Source organism: Rutidosis leptorrhynchoides, chromosome 5 (genome assembly GCF_046630445.1).
Source record: "Rutidosis leptorrhynchoides isolate AG116_Rl617_1_P2 chromosome 5, CSIRO_AGI_Rlap_v1, whole genome shotgun sequence".
Taxonomy (NCBI): Eukaryota; Viridiplantae; Streptophyta; class Magnoliopsida; order Asterales; family Asteraceae; genus Rutidosis; species Rutidosis leptorrhynchoides.
In genome coordinates this window covers 26,490,001-26,500,916 of record NC_092337.1, presented here as the reverse complement: position 1 = coordinate 26,500,916, position 10,916 = coordinate 26,490,001, and positions in this window count along the sequence as shown.

Genomic DNA, 10,916 nt, shown 5'->3' with positions numbered 1-10,916 from the left:
AATAATAATATTAATTATAATCTTAACGATAATAATGATAGTAATAATAATAAAAATAACAATTTTTAATGATAATACCTATATTAATAATGATAATATAACTAATACTAATAATAATAATAATAATAATAATAATAATAATAATAATAATAATAATAATAATAATAATAATAATAATAATAATAATAATAATAATAATAATAATAATTACTAGTTAATAATAATAACGATGATAATAACGACGATATTAATAATAATCATTTTAATAATAATACTAAAATTCAGTTGACTATAACTTCCAATCCGTTCATCGAAATCATTCGATATCTAAATGAAAAGTTCTTAATTTTTCGCTAGCTTTCCAACGACATGCATATCATATACCTTATCTCAGTAGCATATGTATCTAATTCATGATTCAACATAACCTATTAAATAACAATATCAAACGTACAAGCATGCATAATCCTATATAATCGAGCACTATTCAGGGATACACTAATAATATATAAAAGTTAAGTTATGAGCGCTCACGTATCAATATTAAGATTCAATATTGCAGGAAGGTACGTAGACACAACGGAGACGATAAACACTAGGTTGACCTCACGAGCATACCCCCGAACATTACCCATATACTCCAAAGCTATAACCCATAATTTCCTTAGCCCTATCCTACTCGAAAAACTTGTTTTGAAATTAACTTGCGCATGACCTCGTCGTAATTTTTTATGTATAGATAATAATAGTAATAATACTACTACTAATAATAATATGATTAATAATAATTATATTAATCTTAATAATATATATATATATATATATATATATAAAGAGTAAATAGTGCGAGAGATTGAATGAGGTGAACCAGAGCAGAAACGGATTCGTTTTATAAGCATATTGGCCACTTACCACTTCCATGCGATCGCATGGCCTCTTGTATCAAATCATAAACGTGTTTTGACACTGATGTAATGTTTATATATATATATATATATATATATATATATATATATATATATATATATATATATATATATATATATATATATATATATATTATTTAATATATAATATATTTAATCTTTAGAATTAATTAAATATTATATTATATTCTCGTGCATAGTTGATTTGTAATTTTTACACCGATGTGTTGTACATTGACCCTCGACTTAAGTACCGGTTCCAGTTTTTCGAACGCATTTTCGTACGCTTAGAAAACTAACACTTTACGTTACGCGACGTGTACCTTTAACAAAAATTAGACTTAAACATCAATAAATCCTATTATAAGAAATGTAACTTATATAATTGAGCGTTGTGGTCATTTGCTTCTATAAATCAGTGGCTCGTTGTTTATCAAAATATATTATTTTAAATCAAGACGTTTTATGACTAAGTTAAAATATATATATATATATATATATATATATATATATATATATATATATATATATATATATATATATATATATATATATATATATATATTGTAAGACCCGATTATTTGTAGTGTACATAAGTGTAATTAAGATACTTGAAGTGGGGTTTTGTTGTACATATTCAAAAAGGGGACAGATTCTGATCTGGGGGATCTGCGCGCCGCGCAGGTATATGGCGCGCCACGCCATTTGCTGTGACAGCTCACCCTTCTCTTTTAAATTGGATATTTTGAGGGCAATTTGGTAAAATCACTTGGGATCCGACTTTAAGGCTTTGGATCAGTTGTTGGAGCCTCATTAACTCAATTTCCATCTACCTCAACCTCATCCATTCAATTTTTGGAGAGAGAGAGTTTTCTAGAGTGAGAGAGCTCAAAACAAAGAAGAAGAAGGTTGAATCGGGTCTAAGTGCAAGCATTAAAGTTGTTCATCTTTCCTCTAGCTACGTTTTGGTGGTAGTGGTATGCTCTAATCTTGATTTCTTGATTTTAATTTGATTAAGGGGTAGGGTTTGGGGAAAGTGATGAACTTAAAACCCATTTGTTAGTAAATTGAGTGTTTTTGGGTGAATTTGGGTCATGAAGACCCAAAGATGACTAACCTAGGGTTTTCAAGTATTAATTGATGTTTGAGAGCTTAAATTTGTTAGTTAGTTACTATCACACCTATATCTAAGTAAATGGGTGTTGTGTGGGTTAGTGGATGACCCAAAATGGGTATGTTGACTTTAAAATGGTCAAATGGGTAATAATGGACCTAAGTTGGTTAATGGTTGTGAAAGATGCATAAACTTTGTATTGAAATGTGTTTTAAACCTATCTTGGCTAATTTTAGCGTTTTGGTGTAAGATAACCCAATTTTAGGGTTAAGGGTGCAAATGGGTCAAAATTGCACCTTGGATCAAAATGGCACTAGAATGAAGTTAGTGGTTGACCACCTTGAATAAATGATTGATATGTGCATAATGTAATAGGTGCGTTACATTGAAGTTGAAAGCTCGGTTATCTCTCACCAAGACATTGAGGTGAGTGGAATATCTATATATGTATGTATATGATTTACGTGCCGTATTAATGGTGTCACATAGCCATTTTGTGACCATAGTTGTGAGACATAGCCGTTTTTGTTCACGTTTAATATGTATGCACATAGCCGTGTTTGTGCATATAGTGGCGAGTAATAGCCGTGTTTTACTCCTACGATGTTATCCGTATTATTTGTGCACATAGCCGTGTTTGTGTACATGATTGTGAGTAATAGCCGTGTTTTACTCACACATTGATCAAGTGATGCCATAGCCGTTTTTGGAACACTTGGGGGTGATGCCATAGCCGTTTTTGGAACACCTCGGGGGTTAGTATACCATAGCCGTGTTTGGGAGCTAACGGTTGTTATGAACATCGATGACTTGTTTCGCGAAGTCATTCCCTTGCGAAGAACTTGGTTAACCATGGTTTATAGTTGTTGACGTTAGCATTTAATTATTATAATGAATATTATGCTATTGATGTTGCTAGTTGTACGAATTGACGATACTAGCTTGTTTATTGAGACGTTATGCGTTTGTATGCGTTATATGATATCGTGGATGCGAGTAGGTAAGTCTTATATGCATGTATATATTCATTCTACTCACTAAGTGTTAGCTTACCCTCTCGTTGTTTACCATTTTATAGGTTCCGGCGTGGACAAGGGTAAGAGCATACGGTTGGATTAGAGATTCTGCTTATTGTTAGGGGACGTTTTTGGAATTGATAGCTTTTGGAGTTTGACCAAGACTTGGGTAGTTTAATCCCAAACACCATGCTCATCGTGTCGTTTGGTACTTAAACTTTTTGGTGGTCGAAACTCATGTTTTGTATTAAACTTGTAATTTGGGTCGTGTGGGCCCCGTTCGTAAAACTTGTTTTATTAATGGAATGTGTTAGTTTTACATATATGAATATGTTGTGAAAAGCGTTTTGCCTAAATATGTCGGGAAGTGGTCAAACATTTTCGCGTTTTTGACTTCCGGGGACAGCAGGCTGCCCAGGTCATTCTGCGCGCCGCGCAAATGCCTGGCGCCCCGCGCCATAAGCTGTACCAACAAAAAAAAATTATGATATTTTTACGCGGGTTGTTCGTGGTTTGGTTTGGGTTGTTACATATATATATATATATATATATATTTTTTTCATTTAGAATTATAAATTTATGCATAATATATGTGTTTGAAATATTTATATAATGATATAATATTTGTCATTTCAAAACTAATTATATTTCAAAGATTATTATATATAATCGTAGAATTTACTATGTCATAGCACGTTTACGTTTTTGAGACACTATATATATAAATTTATAATATAAAGCTTTAATCGATTTCTTCTAATTCTATATAATCAATTTACCTTAATAGATTATAATAACTCAGTTTTTGAAATCATTTACATATATTTGAAAATAGATCAGTCGAACAATATGAAAACCAGTTCTCCACTAACTTTTGTCTAACCCACGTCAATTGACACATTTGTTCTTACTTGTAAATAACTTTACCATTTTCCGAATATTGTTAAAATAGGAAGATTTCTCAAATCAATGTGGACCTCTTAACAAAGACTCGTAATCATAATTCAATGTATCTGATAATTCAATCATTTGGTATTATCTTCTTATTCTATCGATAACCATATTGAAACAAATACGTTCATGTAAAGTATTATACGTTTAATACTTTGTTAATATTCTCAAGTTGCATGTATATTTATACTCATATCCATTTATATAATGGTTCGTGAATCGTCGGAATTTGGTCGAGGGTAAATGAATGTATGAATATAGTTTAAAATTCTTGAGATTTAATTTAACAAACTTTGCTTATCGTGTCGGAATGATAAGTTTAAATTTGTTCAGAAATTTCTGGGTTGTCACAGTACCTACCCGTTAAAGAAATTTTGTCCCGAAATTTGATTGGGATGGTCATGGCTGACAATAAGTATGTCTTTGTGACGCATATGGGCTGGAAATTAAAGTTTTATCATCATATAGATAAAACAATTCGATTTTTGTGAAGAGTATAAGTGAAGTTATCACAAAAGAGTGAAATGAATAAATGTAGATTCGTCATATCTTTTGACATAGATAGGATTGATTTCCAAAGTTCAAGAGATTTGAAGAAAATCTTTGTAACAAGATTTGATTTTTCGGTAATCAAGGGAATTAGGATCCGCTTTAAATGCGATCATCTGTTTTTATTGCTCTGTCGGATATTTTACTATAAATCCACCCTCTTCGTTTTCTTACAACTCACACCTTTTATTCTTTTTCCTCAATTCATACTTTAAAGCATTAATCAATATGCTTCATCCAGTTCTGCTTCTTGATATATTTCTCACTTTCATATCTGTCATTCTTCTTTTTCATCTACCGCCGGAAGAATCTATTTACTTCTACTATACACTTGGTTTTATAGTGTTTTTAGTTCTCCCGTGTCTTTATATTGCCATATGCATCGATATATGTGGTTTGTAATTTTTGGGTTATTGTTGGGCTTTATATCTTCCCTTATATTTCAAAGTTTCATGCTTTTGTCTCCTCTTTCCGACTTCAAGTCAAGCGAATAATGGTCCAGAATTTGTAGGTATGAACATAGTTAATGTTCTAAGAAAGAAATTGTAATGGCACGATCTTGATTTGTCAAATTACCAGAATATCCTGGGAAAGACCGAATCATCAAAAAAATATTTTCTTGATAGAATACCAGAGTCGTGTAACATGGCACATGATGACGTTATGATCTGTGAATCATCACGTTCCATTTAGAAACTCAGCATGACTTACTGTAATATAATCACGTTGATCAAGTGTCATTATATTATACTAACTTATGCTTCAGTTCCCAACACTACTTCAAAATATTCATAATTTAAACTCGAAGGTTTACAGAATATAGAAACTAAATAGTTTCCTTTATGATGTAATACAGATAGCGCGGAGAGGTAAATGATTTCAGATAAGAATAGTTATGAAAATATCTTCAGAAATATCAAGGATATTTATAATGAAAGATATGATAATATCGTAGGATATTTAATATCAGATGTTGATGAAGAATATTGTCCACAAGGTTTAGAGTCAGGAGCAAGGTATTCGATAATAATTTCGGCAGACACTGAATCATTTGGATTCTTTGAAGGTAAATTTCGTCCTTGTGATTTGTCCACGGCCTCTTTCATAGTTTGCTCAATCCATTTTTTTTTCAGTACCAAATCTTTTCTTTTTCTGAGTTTTGCCAACACCCTATTCTTTATCATCAAACTTTTTTCTGTTAAGGTCGTTTACAGTTTTTGCTGCTTCATCGGTATTTTTTAAAATTTCGAGAACTAGTTCGCAGTTCAGGGTGTTTTTCAGAAACTTCACATTCGAAGGGTGTAAGTTTAGGAGATAGACGTTATATATATATATATATATATATATATATATATATATATATATATATATATATATATATATATATATATATATATAACTGTTGAAGTAGAAACGCAATGAAATTTCAAAATACTGACTGCTGATTCCCAGTAGTTGGTATGGCAATTCTTGTTACAAGATGCGGATGAGTAATTGATGGGGTTTCAATGAATTCATATAGTGATTTTTTGGAGAGACTTACGCCAAAGGGTAACGAAGTTGCTGGTACATCCGTTGATAATATCGTGGAATATAAAAGGTTCTCCGGTAACAAAAGGGTAATCGTATATATCTCAGGTTATAATAAGGCTACTTCGAATGAAAAGTCGAAGTTGACTTGCTGGAGCTGTGACAAAACTGACTAATTTGAAAAAGAATCGCAAAGTTATTTTTGCTAGTAAATGCCAAATGGTCTGACACGAATACGTGTTAAACTTTTTACTTAGGTTCCGGAAGTTTTTCAGATGCATGATTGTGGATAACATGTGGTTGGATCATCATCTCAATTGTTTCTTAATTGAGGTGTCTTCAAGAATCTTGAAGGGTTTGAATGTAGAGTGTAATGAATTTTGAATGATACAAAAATTGTTTTCTGGATTTAATGAATAGAAGCAATGTTCTAGCACAGTTTTGAAGTCAAAGTATAGCTTTAAAAGATGTAGGAATCTAAGAGTGGTGATATCGGTTATATCTCGAATTGAATTTTTGAGGTTTCAAAATCATAATATGTAATTAAAATTGAATGAGTATGGTTGTTTTGATTTCTATGAAAGAATGTATATTGTTATGAAGATAGTGAATATAGGGGGATGATTACTGAATTAGATTCGAAGGATTGTAACAGATTAATTGTGAATTTATATATCTCTCAGGTATTACCTACCCGTTAAAAAAAATTTAACAATTAATATTTTGTACAAAAGAATTTTATTACATTCTTTATTAAAATATATATGTGTATATTTTCTTTAGATGTAACATAGATTTAATGAGTTAATATTAATTTCAACTCATTTGATTTACGGTTGAAACTAGAATTGAATAATCCCTAAAACTTTAGAAATCACATAAGTATTTCTTCAATGATATTATGAATCAATACTTTGTTATTTGTTGATGATGATGTTGGTTTTCGTGAAATTCTTGTGAACTTCGCAAGGTACGGACGATGTTCTTTGAAAAGTTTCGAGTATATCGATGATGAAAGTGTAAAATCAAACATATATTTGATTAACACACTTGTTTTATTATGAAATGAAATTCATTGAATTAACACAGAGGTTGTAGTTAAAGATAGTTAAGTTACTGACGAAGGACGTACATCATTGCATGTTTGTAATATGAATTAACCGAGTAGTTAAGATTCATATACAATAGCTTAGTACGAAAAGATTTATTTTGATCTCAAAATTTATATATATATATAAAATATACATATGATTTCTTCAGAGGGAATGAGTTAATACTTCATAACTCGTTGCTACAATATACGTGTTATTGATTCGTAATGATGTCCGCAGTGATTCTTGATCTGACGGAGTTTGTGATGTTATAGGTGCTGCTGATTCTGATGATGCTGTCGGCACTGTCTGTGCTGGTGATGCTAACGGTACTGCTGATGCTGTTGGTAAAACAAGTCTAGCTTGTAAATCACGCACCATTCTTGTCAGAATTTCTATTCTTCCTCCTATCATTTTGGTTCATTTATCTGATTTATGGCTAGGGCTAGAATAGATAATCTCTAAGACTTTAGAGACTACATAATCATCGCATAATGTTTCTCCAAAGAAGTTATGAATCAACACTTCATCGTTTGTTGTTATTGGTATTCCTTGGTATCTATAGAGCGTATGACATTGGTGTTCGTGGGACAGATTGTAAAGTTGAGGTTTACAACGCGGTTGTGGTTGGGGGTGGTAATGGTACTGCTGGCATTGATGATGATGGTACTGGTTATGTTGCTGGTGCTGCTGCTGATGTTTGTAACCTTTGCTATTCTTCAAAGCCACTACTCGAGCGCGAAGCTCGTTGACTTCTTCTATTACACCGGAGTGATTGTCGGTTCGGACGAGCGGATAAATAAAATCTAGAATTTGATGTAGTATATAATCGTGACGAGATATTCTGGAAATGAGAATGAAAATGGTGTTTCGGATTGGTTCACCGGTAAGTGCTTCAGGTTCTTCGTCAAGAGGGCAATGTGGTGGATGGAAGGGATCACCTTCTTCTTGTCTCCAATGATTGAGGAGGCTACGAACCCATCCCCAATTCATCCAGAATAGATGATGACTGATTGGTTGGTCCATTCCGGTCACACTGCTTTCGGTGCTTGAGTGGGATTCCATTTCGGAATCTGAGGGACATGAACTAATGACGAATTCCATTTCGTACGATTGAATAAAGGATTTTTCGATATGAAATGATTTTCGAATATTGAATAGTTTAACGACCCGTCCTAATCCATCTGGATGAATACATTACATTTGGTTACATCGCGAGGTACTTAACCTCTATATGATACATTTTACAAACATTGCATTCATTTTTAAAAGACAAACTTTCATCACATCGAAAGTTTACAGGCATGCATATCATTTCATAATATATCCAATTATAATTGACTTATTAATAATCTTGATGAACTCAATGACTCGAATGCAACGTCTTTTGAAATATGTCATGAATGACTCCAAGTAATATCTCTAAAATGAGCAAATGCACAGCGGAAGATTTCTTTCATACCTGAGAATAAACATGCTTTAAACTGTCAACCAAAAGGTTGGTGAGTTCATTAGTTTATCATAATCGATCATTTTCATCATTTTAATAGACCACAAGATTTTCATTTCCATTTCTCATAAATATACGTCCCATGCATAGAGATAAAATAATCATTCATATAGATTGAACACCTGGTAACCGACATTAACAAGATGCATATAAGAATATCCCCTATCATTCCGGGACATCCATCGGACATGATAAAACAACATCGAAGTACTAAAGCATCCGCTACAACGGATGGGGTTTGTTAGGCCCAATAGATCTATCTTTAGGATTCGCGTCAATTAGTAGACTGGTTTACTAATTCTTAGGCTACCAAGCAAAAGGGGCATATTCGGCTTCGATCATTCAACCATAGAATGTAGTTTCGATTACTTGTGTCTATTTCGTAAAACATTTATAAAAGCAGCGCATGTATTCTCAGTCCCAAAAATATATATTGCAAAAGCATTTAAAAAGGGAGCAAATGAAACTCACTCTACAATATTTTGTAGTAAAAATATTCATACGACGATACTGAACAATGCAGGGTTGGCCTCGGATTCATGAACCTATATCATTTATATACTTATTAAAACATGTAATGGAAATCTCATAATTTCATTTATTACTTATATAATATTTATGTGTTTGTAGTAATATAAATTTTATACTAAATTTTTATTTAATACATATACTTTATTTATATGTATTATATCTGTTTTGTATATATACATTTAAAATAAATTTTATTCATTTTGTTATATTAATATATCTATAAATATATGTTTAGTATTATATTTACCAACCAATAGTTTATTATATGTAAGTACTTTTATAAATATCGTTCATGATAATAGTACTAACCTAAATGAAATTTTAATAAATATAATAACTTTATTAAAAATGTTAATTTTTAATAAGGAGATAATTTTAATAAAATTAGTAGTAATAATCATATTAATAATATAATGATAATATTGATAATAATACTTATTTTAATAATAATAATAATTAATAATACTCATAATATCAATAATATTACTAATAATAGTTTTGATACTTATAATTTAGAAGGTAATAATAATATTTATAATACTAGTAATAATAATAATAACTAATGATAATAACAATAATAATAATAATACTAATAATAATAATAATAATAATAATAATAATAATAATAATAATAATAATAATAATAATAATAATAATAATAATAATAATAAAAATAAAAATATAAAAATGTATACCCTTTTGAAAGCTTTTCTAAAAAGAATGCCCTAGACGAGATTCGAACCTCCGACCTCTCGTTAAACCAACACCATATCAAACCATTGAGCTGTTTTGATTTTTCTGATTTATTTCCCACCCATAAATATATATCTAAACGTATACTGTTTCTTCTTCTTCTTTGTAATTTGCATCGATCAGTATATAAACCATTCCATAATATGTTTCTTAATTGATTTTAGGATTTAACACAGATACAGAAACAATTAAAGATTTTGTTAACTTATTTAAAAACAGAAAAATAATTAAAAAAAAAACTGAAGAAAAACGCTGATGAACACCAAATAACTCAAAACCCATTTCGAAATTTTAGAATGTTTCATACTAGGATTATAACATGAAAAAAGTCCCAAATCGTCTGTATGAACTTTCTGAATCATTAATTTATCCAGAAACAACACACAGCCTACGGATTTCCCGATGAACATTTAAGTTGACTTTTTTAAAATTAATGTTTGGCTCAAAAATCTGAATTTGATATGAAAAATTGAGATCTCAAACTTTACAGAAAGTTTAAGTGATGGATTTAGAATAGAACGGCATTATTAGATTTTGAAATAAAACAAAATTTCGAAGTTTTGGAAAATTGGAACGAAACAGAGATATATCGTGCTGTAACAAAAAAATTTGGTTAATTCATCATACTGCAGTGATCTATAATTGATAATGTTGATATAGGAACGTGTAAATTTAGTCAATATAACAGACTTCACAATTGTCGTATATGATTAAAGTGTCGACAGTAAAGATTTTCGAGTACAGAGAAATAAATAAAAAAAAATAAAAAGGGATGGAGATGGCTAACAAACTTTGGCTGTTATTGTGATCATATAGTCGTGATTTATACTAACTTGAACATAAAAGAAAATCATCTACAGATTGATAGGGATTTAAAACAGAATGCGTCATTCTTTGTGTATAAATTTAGGATTTACAGTATTTATGTATATATACCCGTATATA